Source organism: Pseudorca crassidens, chromosome 8, assembly GCF_039906515.1.
Source record: "Pseudorca crassidens isolate mPseCra1 chromosome 8, mPseCra1.hap1, whole genome shotgun sequence".
In the NCBI taxonomy this organism is placed as follows: domain Eukaryota; kingdom Metazoa; phylum Chordata; class Mammalia; order Artiodactyla; family Delphinidae; genus Pseudorca; species Pseudorca crassidens.
The window spans coordinates 102,732,709-102,751,746 of NC_090303.1; the positions used below are offsets into that span (position 1 = coordinate 102,732,709).

At 46.9% G+C, this 19,038-nt stretch overlaps 1 protein-coding gene and 1 long non-coding RNA gene across 6 annotated transcripts in view; one reads left to right on the forward strand and one right to left on the reverse strand.

Annotated features, from left to right (window-relative positions):
* The window catches only part of LOC137229496 (actin-related protein 3B), a 344,507-nt gene that overhangs the window by 264,382 nt on the left and 61,087 nt on the right, over positions 1–19,038 (forward strand). The gene's annotated exons all lie outside the window — the stretch shown is intronic.
* LOC137228683 (uncharacterized) lies at positions 2,513–8,982 on the reverse strand. The gene is made up of 4 exons (XR_010945334.1): positions 8,671–8,982; positions 7,860–8,014; positions 6,526–7,169; positions 2,513–4,532 (listed from the first exon to the last, which is right to left on the reverse strand). It is a non-coding gene; the product is annotated as an uncharacterized lncRNA (long non-coding RNA).

Here is a 19,038-nt window from a genome sequence, read left to right on the forward strand (position 1 = left end):
TTTGTGGAGGCTGTCCTGTGTGCTGGAAGATGGTTGGCAGCACCCCTGGCATCCATTCATTAGATGCTGGTAGCCCTCCCTCCTCTTCCAGAGTTTGACAACAAAAATGTTTACAGACATTGCTAAATGTCCCCTGGGGTCAAAATCACCCCCCTCCCCATCCTGTTGAGAATCTCTGCTCTACGGGGAATGGAGGCGTATAATCTAGGAGAATGATGTGCCTCTGGTTGTCCCTCTTTGGAGATTCTGAGTTTTCCCATTAGCATCCTGAATCCATGCACACGGGATCTCCATTCTGAAGTGATGGAAAAATCAAGATACTTGGGGCTCTCAGAAATCGGACCCAACTACACTAGTCCTGTGTAAGTGCTCTGAATCTGTGTTCACAGGCAGGGATTCAACGGTCTATCGAAACTCTGTCATCAGCCACGAATCCTTGTCATAAAGCAAGAGAAGGTAATCCAATATTCCCAAGACAGTGCTTTTCCTTGCATTGTCTTAGGAAAAGAGCAGTAGAGTGCCAGCTACTATTTACTGAGCATCTCCTATGTCCTACTATATACGTCACTGAATGCTTTGTATTCATCCAAACTAATCATCACAGACGTGCTCCCAGGTCGGCATTATGACTCCGTCGTATCAATTCGGAACTTAAGCTTCCCGAGCTCAGCCCTAACTCCTAGCAGGCTACACCTTGGGTGTGTCTGGTCAAGGTGCACACCGTTTACCTCGCTGGCTCCCCGAGGGTGAGTGTCGTCTTCTCCACCAGGAAACTGCTCCCGGCAGGCTGAAGTCTAGGCTTGCTCTTGTTTTATAATAAATGCCTGGGAAATGTATTTTCTCTTGCCCTGGACCCTCTCCCTCGATGCTTTGGGTCCCAGGAAGTTGACCTTTACAGGTTGCAGCAACAAGGCTCCCTGACCTCCAGGATCCCAGTTAGGTGTGGACAGTGGGGCACCAGAATCAGGAAAGGTTGGGCTCCCTCTGTCTCTCCATCTCTCCCTGCCTCTGCCAGGCTGCCTCTCAGCAGTGACTTTGTCTCCCTACCAAAGACCACAGCTCCTCTTGGCGGGTGGGAGTGGTTCTGGCAGTGGAACGCCTGGGAGAAGGACCTCGGTCTTTGAAGAAAGAATTCAGCAAAGAGACAGAGATTGTGAAGCAGATAAATTGTTTGTTAGCAGCAAAGCACGTGTGAAAGAGCACGTGGATGTACTCAAAGTGAGTTGCACGCCATAGGGGCGGCTTAGGTTACTTATATGGGGGCAGTTTCCTGGGTTGTCTCTGGCCAGTCATCTCGCTTGTGCTGTCAAAGGGCAGCAGGAAACCAGCTGGAGCTGCTCAGCCTGGGGCCTGTCTCCTGCCTCAAGAGGGGGTCCCCTTCTCCAGCTGCAGCTGCAGCTCCCCAGATCCTGGTTAGCTTCGCCTTCCCGTCTCTCCCGACCGAGGAACAACAAAGGTCGTTCTTGGCCAGCCTCACGTGCTTCCTGGGTTCTTTCAACCCCAATCCTAGGCAACTGGTACCTGCTCAGATCAACTCACCCTCCAGCCTAAAATTAATTCGCTCTCAAATATAAACAAAAATCAAGGTACCCTGCACTTTAAGTCCTCAGTGAATCTGTCTTATGTTAGCATAATAATAATCTGTCTTACGTCTTATGCCGTGGTTTCTATACTGTGTGACCTCGGCCCAGTGAGTTTTCATCACAGGAGTGTTCTAGTTATTCACTAGTGGATGCTTCAGTTAACTCCCCTCAATTTGATTATCCTTCCTGAGCGTGCAGACCGCGTCCTGCGGGCACCTAACTGATAGCCTGAACCTGGTGTCACGATGAACACTCAGTGATGTGCTGAGGTTACTTCTGGTAACTTTCCCGGGGCTTGCAGGCAGACACCTAACCAGAGTCCCCAGAGGGTGGAAGGGAGGGGGTGGGGTCTAGATGGACCTGCCATGCCAGCTCCAATCTGGTGGCTCTGCTGGTTGGTGGGCCCTTTGTATGTAGCGGGCTCCTCTCTCAGAAGGACACTTTTCTTTAAGGTGGAGCAAGGCTAGCACTTACCTGCACGGAGGTGGGACACATCTCGATCCACACTCCCCTTCGGCCTCAGCAGTTCCGTCAGCCATTTCTGTCCTCGTAGATTTGCTGGCGCTACACACGTATTTGTGGATTTACTGCTTTTAAAAAGTGACTGAAATCCTATCTTTCCCGGTTGTTGCAGTCTGATGGGAAAACCCACAATGCCAGCAGCTGCCGGCGGGGCCCCCAACCCTGGTACGTACCTCAGTGGCTGGCACGTAGAGCAAGCTCTGTGCATGCACCATTTCTTCATTTATTGGAGAGAATATAATCATTTACTCACTAAAAACCACCCAGCATAAAAACCATTGCAGGGCTGAGATAAGACAGATTAACAAAGGAAACAGAGTGCAAGGTCACTTTAAAAAATGTATTTATTTAGTTTGTTTAGTTATTATACTTTCGTATTTGGAAGCAAATACATTTTAATCTGGGGAGTGAGGCCTCATTTGACTAGGGGAGGGTGTTACGTAGGGCTTTATCCTAATGGTAATAATTTTCAGGGTCTTGATTGACTTTAAATTGTCCAAAACATAGCATGTAAGAAGATGGAAGGAAGTTCTGAAGTGGGGCTGTAATGAGCTGGATATCAAGAGATCTATATTCTTCTCTGCATCTTTTTTTTTCTTTCTTTCTTTTTTAATTTAATTTTTATTTTATATTGGAGTATACCTGATTTTCAATGTTGTGTTAGTTTCAGGTGTACAGCAAAGTGAATCAGTTATACATATATCCATTCCTTCTCAGATTCTTTCCCTTATAAGTTATTACAGAATATTAAGTAGAGTTCCCTGTGCTATATAGTAGGTCCTTGTTGATTATCTATTTTATATATAGTAGTGTGTATATGTTAATCCCAAACTCCTAATTTATCCGCCCCACCCCATGTTTCCCCTTTGGTAAACATAAGCTTGTTTTCAAAGTCTGTGAGTCTATTTCTGTTTTGTAAATAAGTTCATTTGTATCGGGATTTTTTTTCAGATTCCACATCTAAGTGATATCATATGATGTTTGTCTTTCTCTGACTTACTTCACTTAATATGATAATCTCTATGTCCATCTGTGTTGCTGTAAATGGCATTATTTCATTCTTTTTTAAGGCTGAGTAATATTCCATTGTGTATATGTACCATATCTTCTTTATCCATTCATTTGTTGATGGACACTTAGGTTGCTTCCTCTCTGCATCTTTCTAGTGGATGGCATTGGGAAAATCTCATCTTACCTTCCAAGTATCATTGTTTATCATCTATCTATCTACCTACCTATATCTATCTATCTATCTATCTATCTATCTATCTATCTATCATCTATCTATTAAATAAAGAAGGAGTTTGGACCACATAATTCAGATGGTTTCTGACCTTCTGTGATGTGATGATGGGATTCTGATTGTCTGAGTAATGTATTTAAACTCCGCTTCTCTTCCTCCGGTCTCTTAGACCCACACGTCCAGGGCTGGTTGTTGATAGGCGAATGTACCTTAAATTGCCTTTGATGTGCTCCTGGGGTCCTCTGAGTGCCTGTCCCTGTTCCCATTCGACGGCACCTGTGCTCCCCTTTCATCCCGCATCACCACAGCTCACATGCCTCCGGCCTGTCCGCCCTGTGATGGCGGAGCAGTGGAATTTGCATGGAGAACGTGCCAGCAGCTGTAGGCTTCCATTCACTGCCGTTCCTTGGGAGGTGTCACAGCGCTGCCTGGGAGCCCCCATGGATTGTTCTTCCCCCCGGTCTTGCTGTTAAGCCCCTTTGTGAAGATCCTCTGAGGATTTAGCAGCCGGCCCTGAGCGCATGCTCTGTCTTCTCATTGCATTTCTGGCTTCACCTCAGTACCTTAGTTTTCTTTTCCTACCTTCATGTTTCTCTTCTCTCAATGTCCTCATTAAAAGCTCTTCTTTCTTCCTCTCAATGCCATGCCGATAATCACCTCCATCCCTTCTGCTCCCAGCTTGTATAAATGCCTGGGATTCTAATGCTTGAGTCACTCTCTGGACTTGGGCCAGTAAATGCAGAGCGTGAATCTAAGTCTGTGCGAAAGGTTATCTGGGAGGAATAAGGTGGGCACGGTGACCCCACCCATCGTTAACATTCAGAAAGCAGGACTGAAGAGACAGGAAGCAGGTGACTCTACTGGGGCTTTTGGTGGTGGGAAGTCGGGGATTGGGCGGTGGTACAGACGCAGGACCGGACAGCATCTTGGAGGGGTGCTGCAGAACGGATGTGAGGACAGGCCCCCGGCATGAGCAAGGGAAAGAAAAACATCTCTTACATCTAAGACACAACAGGAGTAAGATCCCACCTTCAGGACAGTGGAAAATTGACCTTGCTCGCCTCCCAGTCCTTCTGTGGGAGCTCTTTCCACCAGGCCATTCATTGCAGATTAGACGGCCTGTCCTCGAACGAATCCAGGCGTCGTTAAAAATGCAGAGAGATCAGCCTCTTCAGTACCCAGGCCTAAAAAAAAAACCCCAAAACAGATTATGCCATTATGTTGACCTACTGCCATAGAGACAAGATGATTAGGGAAACAAAAATCCAAACTTTTAGCTTTCTAGCTTTACGATGAGTCATAAAGGATCCCACGTGGACAACTGAGCTGCTTTCGGAACAAAACTTAATGATGTTTGGTATTTTGGAAGATGTTTAGTGACAGGGGCTCTACATGGTTTAGTGACAGGGGCTCTACATCCCTCAAAAGTGATCAGCCCCTTACGAGTCTTTTGGATCTAATTTGCAAATGGAAAGCAATTGAGGGGGGATAGATATTACTCAGCCCTCTTCATCGCGTTCCAAGGGTGCTTAGCACTGCGCACGGGCAGACTCTGCCGACAGCCCGTTGGGTGTTTGTGGGACGCAGCCATCCGTTCCAGGCTTTTCCTTCAAGAGCTGCAGGCAGAGTTGTAGGAACTTAAAATGGATTTCTGGTTACTGGGGAGAAGAGGTCCTGGAAAGGGAAGCCACCTATAGGCCAACAGTGAGAAATCCAAGCAAGTTAGATTTTGGAGTTCTCAGGACGCGCCTTGTCTATTTCCAACGCCACGTTTGCTCTGGCTTAAAAGCCCTGCCTCGCTCTCTAATCGCCAAGTCTGGCCTGGCTGCCGTCAAAGTCCTCCAGCCCAAGGCGACCAGGAACACCTCTCCCTGCCCTTTGGTGTCCTGGGCGCCTCTGGCTGGTGCAGCCAGGACCAGGCAGAGAGGACGGGCGGGCTGACAGTCAGCATCTCAGCACGGAAGACTCTACGCTGCAGGTACACTGCTTTCTCCTCACCTGTATTTTTGTTTTGTTCTCCTGACAACCTCGAGGGGCAGGTCTAACAGGTGGATCCTGCCCGTTTTACAGAGGACGAGAGAGGGTCCGAGGGCAGGATGGTCGGTGGCCACAGGGCTCCCGACGTGAAGCTCAGTCAGTGGAAAGCAAGGGCAGGTGGGGACGGGCAAAGGGGGCTCCTGCGATGCGTGTGGGACGGGAAACCTGCCGGGTGGAGGAGGGGCAGGAGTTGGTGGGCTACCCAGCCCACCCAGCCACTGGTCGCTGGGAGGAAAGGAGCGTCTTTGAGGGTCGGAATGGCACTCGGGATGAAAACGGTTTTGACAGCCTGTGGACCAGCTCATGCTTTTCTCCCACACTGCCTGTCTTTCCTCCCACCCTGTTTCTTGGTTTGGAAGCTGAGGATCAAAGCATCCGTAGTTCTGTGCCATTTGTTGAAATCTCAGCACTCTGCTGTCGAAGGCCCCTGAAGACGGGTGGCCGGAGGGACTTGATCTACTGCGAAGAACGCGGGAGATTTGCGTTGGCTCAGAGGGGTCAGAAGGGTGTGCCTTGCACACAGCCGAGTGAGGGCGTGCACGTGTGTGCGGGAGCGTGCATGCGCCTGTGTGCACGTGTACCTGGACACACGCATGTGCGTGTGTTTGGCAGGATAGGAGAACAGGCTGTGGTTAGTTAGCAGGACCAGCAGGTGACTGGCCTGAGGCCACAAGGTGACCAGACTGAGGACAGGAGTGTGCAGTCGGATTGTGGTGGCCTGTGCTTGCTAGGCAGAGGAGATGGGACACAGTCTAGCAGTAGGGTGACTCGTGTCCAGATTGGCCCTGGACAGGTTTGGTTCTGGGGTAATTATTCATAGCATCCCCTTTTGCTTTCAGAAGTGCCTCCCATAAATTATTTGGGCATCCTTTCTAAGAGGATGCCCAAACCTTGCAGGCTCAGCTGGACAGCTGGGCGGAGCTAGCTACCCCGGTCCTCTCTTCCTGGTCCTGCCTAGGAGCTGCGACCTGGCCGCAACCTTCTGCTTTTGTCTCTGGGTCCAGTTCCTGATGTTGGCAGAGCAAGTCTTATGTGTCTCCTTCCAGGGCCATCTGTTGAGGACACATATCCCCAGGTTTGTAGAAGACCCAGGCTTTGCAGAGACCAGACACCAGCGCCATGGGTGTTCCTCTGACTTACCTGTTCGTTATCCTAACCACGTCCCCAAACCACGTGCCTCTCCTCCCTGAGAGCATGTGCCCTTCCCAGGGCAGAGGACGCTCGCTTGCAGACAGAAGGACAACGTTGGGTCACTTTCTAGTAATTGTCTATTCACGGAGCATGAGGGCCCATTGTTGCTTTACATACATTCAGGATGAAAATAGCTCTGTGTCTTGACCGGCTTCAAGGAAGGCTTTGAAAACATCAAAACAAAACTCTCTCCGAAAATGCACTCACAGCACTGTCTCCAAAACATCCTATCTAATCGTCTCTCAATCAGAACAGTTTTCTTTCCTCTCTTCCCTGTTATGCATGACAATGACACAGGGTGGGTTCGGATTTCTTCTTGGTACAGTGAGGACAACGCAGGGACCCCTCCCACTTCTCCAGAATCTGGGCAGGCTTGGAGCTGGCGCTCGGGCGGCTGTCTTAGAACACCGTGCAGACTCTGCAAGCTGAGGACACTGAATTAAGCCTCTGTGATGTTGAGGGCATTAGATCAGCCATCGGGGATCCTGGGCCTTGAGAGGGAATCAGAGGAAGTTAAGGGAGATCCAAGTTAGGGCAGCTGAGAGGCACACCGACGACACAGCCATGCTCTTGGGGGGTTTCCGCACAACGTACTGTAAGAAAATAGAAACCGTGACTAACACGTGCATTGAAACCTGCTTCAAAATATAAAACTCAAGCTGACATTCAACATCTGACAAGCTCTGACCCAGAGCTTTCCCAGCCTTATCTTGCTCTGCACAAAAATTACGCTGTGTCTGAACTAACCCACTGTCTTCTGTGCCTGCGTGGTGTCTCCTACCAGCCCTGGGCCACCCCGTCCTCCATCAGCAGTACCCCTCCCCCACTCTTCCTAGCTGAATCTCACCTCCTTTTCTCTGGGTCCATCGCACGTCTGCCCCAGTCTCCGAGCACCCACCCCACTTGCCTGGGTCTGACTCAGTCATTGGCCAGTAGGGGCACCACTGCCCACTGCAATCAGAATTGGGTCTGAACACCCGCCCTCCACTTGGTAATTGGATAACCTTGGGTTAGAAACATCACCTTTGGAAGCTGAGTTTCCTCACATGTGAACTGTTGGAGGGGAGGGGAGCACGACAGCATGGAGAGGACCCGGGGTGCCCTGGCTTATCACCAGCACCCACTGACCAGGCCTAAGGGGCTGCCCAGGGGGTCTGGCCCCTGAGACACATAGACCGGAGGAAGCGCCCTGAATCCTAGCTTAAATAAAGTGGTCACCTTGAAAGAGGGCATTCTTGTAGTCCCAGCCCTCCCAACACACACACACACTGAGTCCACGTTACCTTGGCCAAAGGCCACCGATGTAATCCATGATGAGGGCTCTGGTTTCCTCTGCTCTTTCAGGGACCCAGGGGTCCATAGTTTGCCCCCAGAGAGTCCATCCTTATTCTCTCCCAAGATCTCTTTATGATCCAGGTACTGTTTTCCAACAGTATTTCTGAGAAAACCAAAGACCTGCCCTTGGTCATTTTGACTTTCTGTAAAATTATTACTAGCCCTTTCTTGACGAGTTGTGTGTGCTTTAATTTAGAGATGTTCTGCCCAACATCCAGACCTGGCCCCTTCTGCAGATGAGGGACCCCAGTGAGTATTGTGCTAGTTTAGGGGAGCTTGTGGAATCTTTGATTTTAAGGAGGTGGGATTTCTTGAGGAGCGACATTGCATAATTGGGGGCAGTGACTGCTGTCCTACCGCAGGCTGGAGAGCAGTGAGTCACACGTTTTGATTTCTGGCTGTGGAGCTGACCATTCTAGGAGGTCACGGGTAAGTGTCTCTTTGGCAAAAATCAAGGCATAGCCTGTATTTGATAGGACTCAGTACCCAGCACCTGAAAACTAGATCACAGTCACTTTTTACTTCATAGACATTCAACTTTTAAAAAATTAGGAAAGGGGGCATTCCTTTTTTTTAATTAAAAATGTTACAGTGTGAAATCCCTCACTCCCCATGCACATCACTGTGAACAGTTTCCATGTGCTGGAAAAAGCATGGAAAGAAAGATGCTTACCGAGACTGCGATGATCATTTTATAAATTTCTTTTTGAAATTTGCCTTTCCACCCACCCCCCAACACCACATCATAAATAAATGTACCTGATGCGTTTAACATGACCTCTTAGACTTTCTGGTCTGCTTCCTGGACACACAGCTACTTTCTACATTCAGCTGCCAGCAGATTCCCTTTGGACCCACACGCTTCTGCTGCAGGGAGCTGACCAGTCACCTTCCCCTTTACTGTCCCCAGCCAACTGCGCGCCCAGCATTTATGCCTCCTCTTGTCACTTCTGTATCTTGAGTGGCTCAGAAGGGGCCGGATAAGACAATGAGGGTATATGCCGGAGGAGTTAACTCCCCGCTAGGTGGATGTTGACCAATTGCAAACAGAAGACGGGAGGAAGCCAGGAGGCTGGGATACATTCATCCTCCTTCCTCTCCTGCTCTGAGGTGTGCTATTTCTGCACTGTCTGTCCCAGAAAGGTGACATCTCATGCTGTGACCTGCTGTGTCGCATTGGGAAACAGTGCCGGCCCCTAACAGCTCACCTTGAATTGCTCCATATTTCCACAAGGTGGCAGTGTCACACACACAGCTTTATTTGGTGATGCTTTGATAGGTTTGTTTTGTAGGATTTCAAATTGCAGGTGCAGCTCAGAGGGGAGAAGATTTGGGGGTGGTGACGTTCCTTCAGGCTTGAATCATGCCATCTTTGATCAAAGCAGAGCTGCGTGGTCACACAGCTCCCGCCTGGGAGGATCAGGCAGGAGCTCATCAGCTCGTCAGGGATTCCCCCCTTAGGTTTGTTTGTGGCTTTAAGACAAGTCTGATTCACACTTCACCTCTGAAGGAGACGGTATTAAGACTCCCCTGTGGGTGCCCAGTGTGCAGTGGAGTTCTGATTCCTGTCTGGTCCCTGTCTCCACCCATCACATATAAATCGACTAAGGATTTAATGTGGCACTGTTTAAAATTTTTGAAAAGAAAAAGTGCAATATCTTTTTGACCTTGATTAGGGTAAAGTTTGTTTGAAACAAAACCCAGAAATGCTCACCATGAATTAAAGGAATGATAAATGTAATTATTTTAACATTAACGATTTCTATTCATGAAAAAGCATTATGAAAAGGAAAAAAACCCCACACAAACTGAGACGATATTTCGAACACACATAAAGTATTATTATCAGAATATATTAAAACGTTTTATAAAACAAAAAGAAAAAGATAAAAATCGGGCAAAAGACATGAATGGACATTTTACTGTTAAGGGGAAAACAAATGGCCAATAAATATATGAAGACATATTCCATTTCATTATCGATCAGATTGCTAAAATTAAGGAAGTTGGTACTATTAAATTGTAATAAGGATTTGGGCCAAGAACTTGTCATACTCATGCTGGTGGGAACATTTTCTGGGACAATTACTTTAAAAAAAGATTCATGGGGCTTCCCTGGTGGCGCAGTGGTTGAGAGTCCGCCTGCCGATGCAGGGAACTCAGGTTCGTGTCCTGGTCCGGGAGGATCCCACATGCCGCGGAGTGGCTGGGCCCGTGAGCCGTGGCCACTGGGGCTGCGCATCCGGAGCCTGTGCTCTGCAATGGGAGAGGCCACAACAGTGAGAGGCCCGCGTACCGCAAAAAATAAAAATGCAAGAGATCTGCAGATGTGTAAGCACAGTATTCTCCCCATAAGGCAGGATGTGTTCCACCTTGATAGGCCAGCCCGTATCTAAACCATGTGTTCATTTTCACAGAATTCCTCTCGAGAGAGGGTGATCCTGAAGACAGGAAGCAGTGTACAGAGAAAAGAGATTCTTATATAAATTACAGGTCATAGCCAATAGGCTTCTGTGCTCCAAGTCCAAACCATTCATTAGGGACAATCTGATGATATGTTTCAGCCCAAACATATCTGAGGCCAAGTTACCATGTTATAGGACGGCAAAGTTTCAAAGCCACCCATCAAGTGTGGTTCTTGCCAGGTGATGGATTTTGAGAATAGAGGTCATCAGATAGAAGTGAAGCAAAGAGCTCAGGGTAGAACCTGAGTAATGCCCTTTACCTAAGATCTGGGAAAATGCGCCAGCTTCCAAATAGACAGCAACTGTCCCCTCGCTCCTTTACAGGCTTTCATTTTTCCAAAGTTCAATCACAAAGGCATTGCCTGTGACAGGCACTTGAATGCTGATTCTGTGGAGACAGAAAACTCTTTTTCTATGTACCGCATGATAGGGGATTTTAGATTTCGGGCTGGCCATCCTGTTGTGTTGCTGGCAATCTCAAAAGTGCTTAGTGTTTGAACCCAATTACCAAAGAACCCAACTGACTTATTAAAAGAATGTAGTAGCAAAGGAAGCTGGTGACACAGAAAGAAAAGTGAATACAAACCACATGGTTTGTTTGATTATATATTTTCACTAAATTATTAATAAATTTTATTTCCAAATTGGGTTCGTACCAAGGAGAAGCAAAGGATGCAAAATGATACATTAATGATAAGGATCTTACAAGAACCATAGTTAATAGACAAAAAGCATCTCCTAACGATTCAGAACCTTACAGCAAATCAAGAGAAAAGAAAAACAAAAGCATTAAAATGAAAGCATGAGAATGTGTGGTTCAAATTATCTGCATCTCGTTCAGTGGATCCTGGCTGAACTTGGCTACTTCGTGCTGATGTCCCCTTGATCTGAAAGTTTTGGATGGAAGCTGTTTTCTTCTGATGAATACCTGCTTTTAGAGAATTCCAACTCATTTTCAGCTTGAGGTCTCCATACAGGACAGATTTTCCATGAATAGAAAATGTCTCGTCCTGTTGGTGAGCGGCAGTGCGACAAGCGGAAGGGCTCTTTGAAGCTGCCCTCCTGTGTCGGGGGGCCTGGGTCTGCTGAGGAAGGAGAGTACCCCAGCTGGGCAGCTGCCAGCCTTCCACAGCGGGACAGCCACTGGAAGCCCAGCCGGCGGCAGGATGCAGCACCCGAGGCCAAACGTGCCTCCCAGAAAAGGCGAAGCCAGGAGCTTAGAGGAGGGAGGCGCTCCCCGGCTGGCGCAGCCGGCCTGGCAGGGCCAAGGGGGAGGCCGTCCATGCTGGGCCTTTCCACCACCAGACGCCAAGGAACACAGTGACACAGGACGAGCTCGCAGGAGGGACCTACTCAGATTTGCCACCGAGCACAGAGGTGCTGAGGTCAGGAGTCTGGAAGCTGGGTCCGTCCGCCCTGTCTGAGGACACTCAGCTGTCTAAGGAGACTGATCCAGCACCTGGTCCCCTCTCTGGGCACAGTGTGGATACTGACCTTCTCCCCGTAGAACTGCGGCTGCAGGTAATCCAGAGAGAAAGAAGCAGGAAAGAGCTGTTTCGCAGAAAGAACAAGGGGGCAGCGCTCGTTCAGCGGGCCTGGAGAAGCTACCGGCTCAGCAAGCACCTGGCCCACCGTCTGCACATAAAGCAGCTTGGAACCAGAGATATGGACAGATGGAACCGAGAGTGCGTGGCTTTGATCCTCCAGGTCTGGAGGAGGGAACTGGAACTGAAACCCCCAAAGACCATGGCAGTAAAAGCAGGACCACCAAGAGTCCACCCAAGGGCAGCTCAGACACCAAGCCCACCAGGCACTCAGTGCTCAAGCACTACGGTTCTCGAGAAGGAGAAGTGTGTCCCCCACAAGATCTTCAAAAGCCCATTCTGTGCTGGTCTCAACTCAGTGAGCCACTAGCAGTGTATACACCCCCCTGAGAACAGTGGAACATCAAAGAATTGTTCTTATAACCTGCAATCAGCTAACCCATCAAGAAACGAAACAAAGCTTCAGCTGCCTATAGAGAAGCCTGTCGCCGGAGGCGGGGTCTAATAGCGAGTGCAGAATTCTCTGGTTCACTTTTACACTTTGGGAGAACCTTAATATCCATGCCGGAAGGCTTATTAGCCTGAAAATGGTGTAACCACTGAAAGAAATACGTTTTCTCTCTGCTCGTACACAGCACTGTTTTGTAAATTCTTAGCCGGCGCTGACAGGACCAGGGTAGATTATTCCTGTGCAAAACTGCCTGTCTGCCTACACGTCCGTCAGTACGGCTGGAAAAGAGTATTTCTAATAACAGGTAAGTCTAAGTAAAGCTAAGGAAGTGAGCACTAAAGATGCTGCTGGGCTGGGATTTCTCCCTAGCTGGTGCAAGCCTGGTTTGCTGGCTCCAGTGAAGAGCCTAAATGAGATGGAGAGGAACCTGTCCCACGGCAGCTACCTTCACTTCACTACTTTTCTGGAATCTAATGCAATGGACTTCATTACAGACGCCACATCCTGTTATTCCAACATCATCAGTTCTAACTGATCCGTTTAGACCAGAGTCATGACCCAGTGTTTTGCTCTTAGAAATTGTCTAAGACTGTAATAGGTATACTCTGATTGCTTACATTTGACAGTTCCCGTGTCAGCCTCTGAAGGCCACAGCCCGCGGCCACGTCCTCTCTGCGAATGGCGTTCCTTCTGCTAAGCACCGGCGGCAGTATCACAGCACCAGGGCCTCAGTCGGGCAGGTCTACAGGCCAGACATTCATGCACAGGGTGCCAATTCGGGCCATAACCTTCCACTTGTATTTTCTGCCTGACCTGCAGATGTGAGCAGTCTTGTCAAAATGCTGTTCCTTTGGCGCGGGAAACTGTGCTAACTGTGCATGCTAGCGCTCTAAGAACACCTGGTTTAAATAAAATCCAGTGATTGTGGGCTTTTTCACATTTTTTAAGGGCAAAGCAACTAGGAATGTAGACAGGCAGAAACAGTGGCATATTAGGCTAACAAATATTTCTAGAACTGCTTGCATTTTAAGATTACTGCCTCCTTTGTCCTGACAGTAAGAGATTGGAAGCAATAAAGTATTATTTAATTACCTGGGTATTTTACAGTTGGCTAACTAAATTGCTTCATTATTATGAAAATGATTATAACATAAATTAAGAACTCTTACAGTGGATCACTAGTAGAAAACCATTTTGTAAGAGTCACCCAGCTCAGACCAAGCACCATTTAGGTACAGGAAAATCCACAAAAAATGGGAGCACTGTCTTGAAATCCTGCTAGAAAAATCCTCTGGAAACAACACAACTCCATAGTGAGAAGCCACCACTCCTAACAAAACCAAACCAAACACTAGTTTGTTGCTGTCTGAATGAGCTGGGGCTGAGAACCAATAAATGAAATTTGCCTAGATGGGACCACAAAGACGCAGCTGATTTCTTAGTATACAACAGGAGGTAGCATAATATCGCTCTGTATTTTATATACACTTAGCAATGAAATACAGAGTACCTGTAACCGCATATCACATGCTAGTCCCGGAAGCCAGCCTATGCATCAGTGGGAACTCCCAAGCATTATTTTCCTATTTCAGTGCAAAGGAAGGTTCACAAACAACTTCTTTAAAAGTTCAAATGTTTATTACATCAGTCTCTTCAAAATGAGATGCGAATAAACAGTTTCAAACAGAGGTGCCACAGTGCCTTTTCGATACACTGTACTCAACACGCTGGGTCCCTGGGGATGCCCAGTGATGCACACGTTGAAACAATGATGTAAGTCTGTGAGTCAGTGCTCATGGACGCCTCCACTCTTCAATGTGTGCAGAGAAAAACAAGAGTGATATGGGAGTTGTACCAAAAAAAAAAAAAGTCTTGTCTGGGGAAAGGCAAGTGTGTATTCGAGGACTGAACCCTTGAGATTTTTCTGCTGTGCTGCTTAACAGTATAAGATTGTGTCCCTCAGGTTTTGAGGGCCGTCTTTCTCAGACGCCTCTTAAGAAAAATCAATTTTCCAGGTTTTAGATTACGCAAGGGTTGTTTAGGAGAATGGTGAGCAAAGGGTACTCATGCCTATGGATGGTAAGACTGGATTTATGATGTGAGTCCTCTGCAGTATTTCTCCAAGTCTGCTTGCCAGAGGGCACAGTCTAGAACCAGAGATAAAATGACAGTTGACCCTTGAACAATGTGGAGGGTTAATCCGAGTATAACTTACAGCTGCCCCTCTGTATCCACAGTCCCTCTGCATCTGTGGATTCAACCAACCACGGACCGGGTAGCACTGTAGTATTACTGTAGTCCACATATAAGTGGACTCACACTGTTCAAGGGTCAACTCTGCTGCAGTCCTGGGCTGACCCTCTACTAACTCATAGAAATCGGTAACAGAAGGAAATTCGGGAAATTCGTGTATATGTAGAAATGATAAAACACAGTCCTAAGTAATCAGTGAGCCAAAGAAGACATACCAAGGAAATTAGAAAATACTTTGAGATGAATGAAAACGAGGCACAACATTTCCAAGCAAGGTACTAAGGTCGTCCGTAGAAAGTTATAGTTGAAAATTTTTATATTGAAAAAGAAAATCTCACGTTAATAACCTACGTTTCCAACTTAAGACATGTAGAGAAGGAGAGCAAACTAAGCCCAAGTAAGCAAAAGGAAGGAAATAATAACAATTAGAGTGAAGATTAATGAAATAGAGAGAAAAACAGAAAATCAACAAAAGCAAAGCTGGTATTTTGAAAAGATCAACAAAACTGACAAATCTTTTTTTTTTTTTTTTTTTTTGCGTTACGCGGGCCTCTCACTGTTGTGGCCTCTCCCGTTGCGGAGCACAGGCTCCGGACGCACAGGCTCAGCGGCCATGGTTCACGGGCCCAGCCGCTCCGTGGCATGTGGGATCCTCCCGGACCGGGGCACGAACCCGCGTCCCCTGCACCGGCAGGAGGACCCTCAACCACTGCGCCACCAGGGAAGCCCCCAAACTGACAAATCTTTAGCTAGATTAACTGAGAAAAAAAGAGAGACGATTCAAACTAGTAAAATCAGGAATGAAGAGGGGACATCGCTACAGACCTTAGAGAAAGAAAAAGAATAATAGGGGAAGAAAATTGCATGTCAGTAAATTAGATAACTTAGATGAAATGGAAAAAATTCTAGAAAGACACAAACTGCCAAAACTGACTTGGAAGAATTTAAAAATCTGAAAAGACCTGTAACAAATAAACAGATTAAATTAGTAATTAAAAGCTTCCCACCCAAAAACGTACAGTCCCCAAATTCTACAAAACGTTATGAAATTAATGTTGGTTCTTTACAAACTCTCCTGTAACAAATAAAAGATTAAATTAGTAATTAAAAGCTTCCCACCCAAAACCGACTTGGGAGAATTTAAAAAATCTGAAAAGACCTGTAACAAATAAACAGATTAAATTAGTAATTAAAAGCTTCCCACCCAAAACCGACTTGGGAGAATTTTAAAAATCTGAAAAGACCTGTAACAAATAAAAGATTAAATTAGTAATTAAAAGCTTCCCACCCAAAAACGTACAGTCCCCAAATTCTACAGAACATTATGAAATTAATGTCAGTTCTTTACAAACTCTTCCAAAATTTAGAGTAGGCGAGAACACTCCCCAACTCATTCTGTGAGGCCAGGATTACCCTGATATGAAAACCAGACAAAGACATTACAGGAAAAGAAAACCTCAGACCAATACGTCTAATGAATATAGAGCAGTCACCAAATCAAAGCCTTTCTGTAAGACTCTGCCAGCCTTGGAACCAACAGCAAGGATAGACTTATCAGCCCTAGGCCTATTCTCTTCCCTATAAATTTCCTCTCACAGATTTCATATAGAAAGTGACAAGCACAGAGGGAGAACAGAGATAAGGACAGAAAAAGGAAGACAGGATTCAACCAAAGACAAGAATTTTCAAATTGGACCAGATAATCAAAGGATTCCTAAACAGGGCTACTCATCCCTGGGGGACAAAGTACACTTGGTGTTTGGGAGCTTGACAAAAAGAAATCATAGCTCAGACCCCTGTGTGTGCAGCTCTGGGGTCTCGGAGGAACATGCTGTTCTGAGTGTGGATTGTAGAGCCAGGGCAGGAAGAAGGTCTTGGTTGATCTTGGCAAAATCTGCAGGATTACCAGCTGTCAGTTTCCCAAAAGTCCACCATAAAATGCGTCAAACAAGCAAAACAAAACTGCAGTTAGGGAGAGCACTACATTGACAGACAGAGCCTGGTAGTATCTCAGAAGAGGGAAGCTGGGGTATATTTATGGGGTTGGGGCCTGGGCTGAGTGATTTAAGTGGGTTCTTGCAAGGAGGGCACCTGGTATTGGACAGAGTCTATGATAGCTTTGTGTGGGTGGGCCCAGTAGGGTGGAATTCTTGACATGAATACTGATGAGCCAATGAGCCAGCTGTTAGTTTTAACAAGTAAGCTATCTAGTTGGTTCAGCGTCTTAGCTATTTTTCCAGAAAATACTTGCTTCTGGAGGATAAGTTATTTTTGCCTCAACCAAGAAGTACTTAACACAGAATGGGAAAATATGCCTTTTTCCAGAATCGTTTAGATGGTAATCATTCTCTGAGAATGATGACAGTGCTTGACAAATCAAACTGGGAGAAGATGAACTTCTACATTGTGGAAATAAACGAAGGACGCCCAAACGAGAATGAAAGGAGGCTATTCATTCAGAGGCTGCTGTAGCAAGAGAGTCAGCCATCGTCACCTGTGTTTGCCTGAGACTCAAAGGCCGGCATGAAAGAGGAAAAGTTTTCTAATACAAAGAAGAGGAGGCTTCGGGTATGCTCTGATTGGAGGTTGTTGGCCCAGGAGAGCTGGAAGTTGGCAAACTAGAAACATGGCATTTTATATTATCGGTCTGGGGGGCATGTTTGGCTTCTCTTGCTGGCCCAGGGTTGGAAGTGGGGCAGGAAGCAGGGAAGTTGGCCATCCTTCACCAATCCAGACCACCTGGCCTGATGGCTGCAGAGCCTGTGGTTTGGCTTCCCAGGCTGGTTGCCACAGAGGCTGTGAGTCAGAGTTCTGCTGTCGTGGTGGCCTGGTCATCGTCCATTTGTATATTCAGTGTTACGACACGGACAGGAGAGTGTGTTGGCCTCAGTGCTCAATTGCAAATGGCCCCAAAAGGTATAGGTGTAATGAAAACCATGCTTTTAAGTCGTCAAACTAGAGATGGTCCAAGAGCTCTGAATTTCTGAGAATGAATAGAATTTTACTAGTCAAACTAAGATTTTTTTTTTTTTTTTTTTTTTTTTTTGCGGTACGCGGGCCTCTCACTGTTGTGGCCTCTCCTGTTGCGGAGCACAGGCTCCAGACGCGCAGGCTCAGCGGCCATGGCTCACGGGCCCAGCCGCTCCGCGGCACGTGGGATCTTCCCAGGGCACGAACCCGCGTCCCCTGCATCGGCAGGCGGACTCTCAACCACTGCGCCACCAGGGAAGCCCTGAGATGAACTTTTGAGGCAGAATTCTTGAAAAGTTTGTAGGATTTTTCATATAAAAGAGAGCAGGAAGTGAGTATGGAAACTTAATTGTATGTGAGTGGGGGACTGCATTATTTCTAAGTGATGTTAGGTTAGCCATCTGCAAGCAAAGAGAGCTTCAAACTCTCCTTAGACTCTGAGATGGAAGTTTACAATGGAGAGTAACTTACAAAGGCCAAGTCTGCTTAAGCAACCTTGAACAGGTGTTTCTTGTATATATATATATATATATATATACACACACATATATAACTGAATCACTGTGCTGTATACTTGAAGCTAACATGACCTCATAAGTCAACTATACTTCAAAAAAAAAGAAATGAAATATTTCTTCAAAAGGTTGTTATGCTTCGTGGGATTTTGTTCAATATAAGTCGTGGTTCAGTGAAAGTGCTACACATATGAATGGTCATAACTGACAATTATAAAAATATCCCAAATCGTATTTCTACTTTGTGAGTCAGCTGAGCTCCCTAGGGTGGTCTTGGTGTCCCTCCTACATACTAAGAATATTGTGTGATGGTCCCCTTCTGTATTGTTCTGATGTTCACTCACCTCAGTCCTGTACTGCTCCTGGCTCACAGCAAGCCTTCCGCGGATGTCTGCAGAAGACATTTGACAACGTGTGGTGCTTCACATCACTCACGCTTGCCTCAGCTCATACCACTTGGTTGTCATATCCATGTGGGTTTTCTGAGCCTCCGATGGGTCTTTGCCATGACTCGCTGGCCTCTCCCCAGTACAGACGGCTTTGTGTGTGAGAGACATGGTGGCTGTGTCCTGCCATTCCAGGGTGTGTCACTTGTCAGGGCCGTGTGTGGACATGGGGTGGTCACGCAGCTAAGACTGCTGTGTGTTGTCCAGTCTGCTTGCCTGAGGCTGCTGTTCATCTCTTTTCTCCCCGTTTTGTACAAACAAGGGAGCCTTTCTTTCTCAATGAAATGCAGCCTCCCTAACTGTCTTTTAAAGCTCCTGGCATCCTTCTTTTTCTAGCTTGTCAGATGCCATGCACTTTCCACCGTGGTATTAGTGCCTTTATTAAAACAGAATCTCTTCCAAAAACATGACCATTTGGATCACATGTGATGGGAGCTCTGCTGATAGATATTGCCTTAGGTTTGTTTTTCAGAATAACAGTTC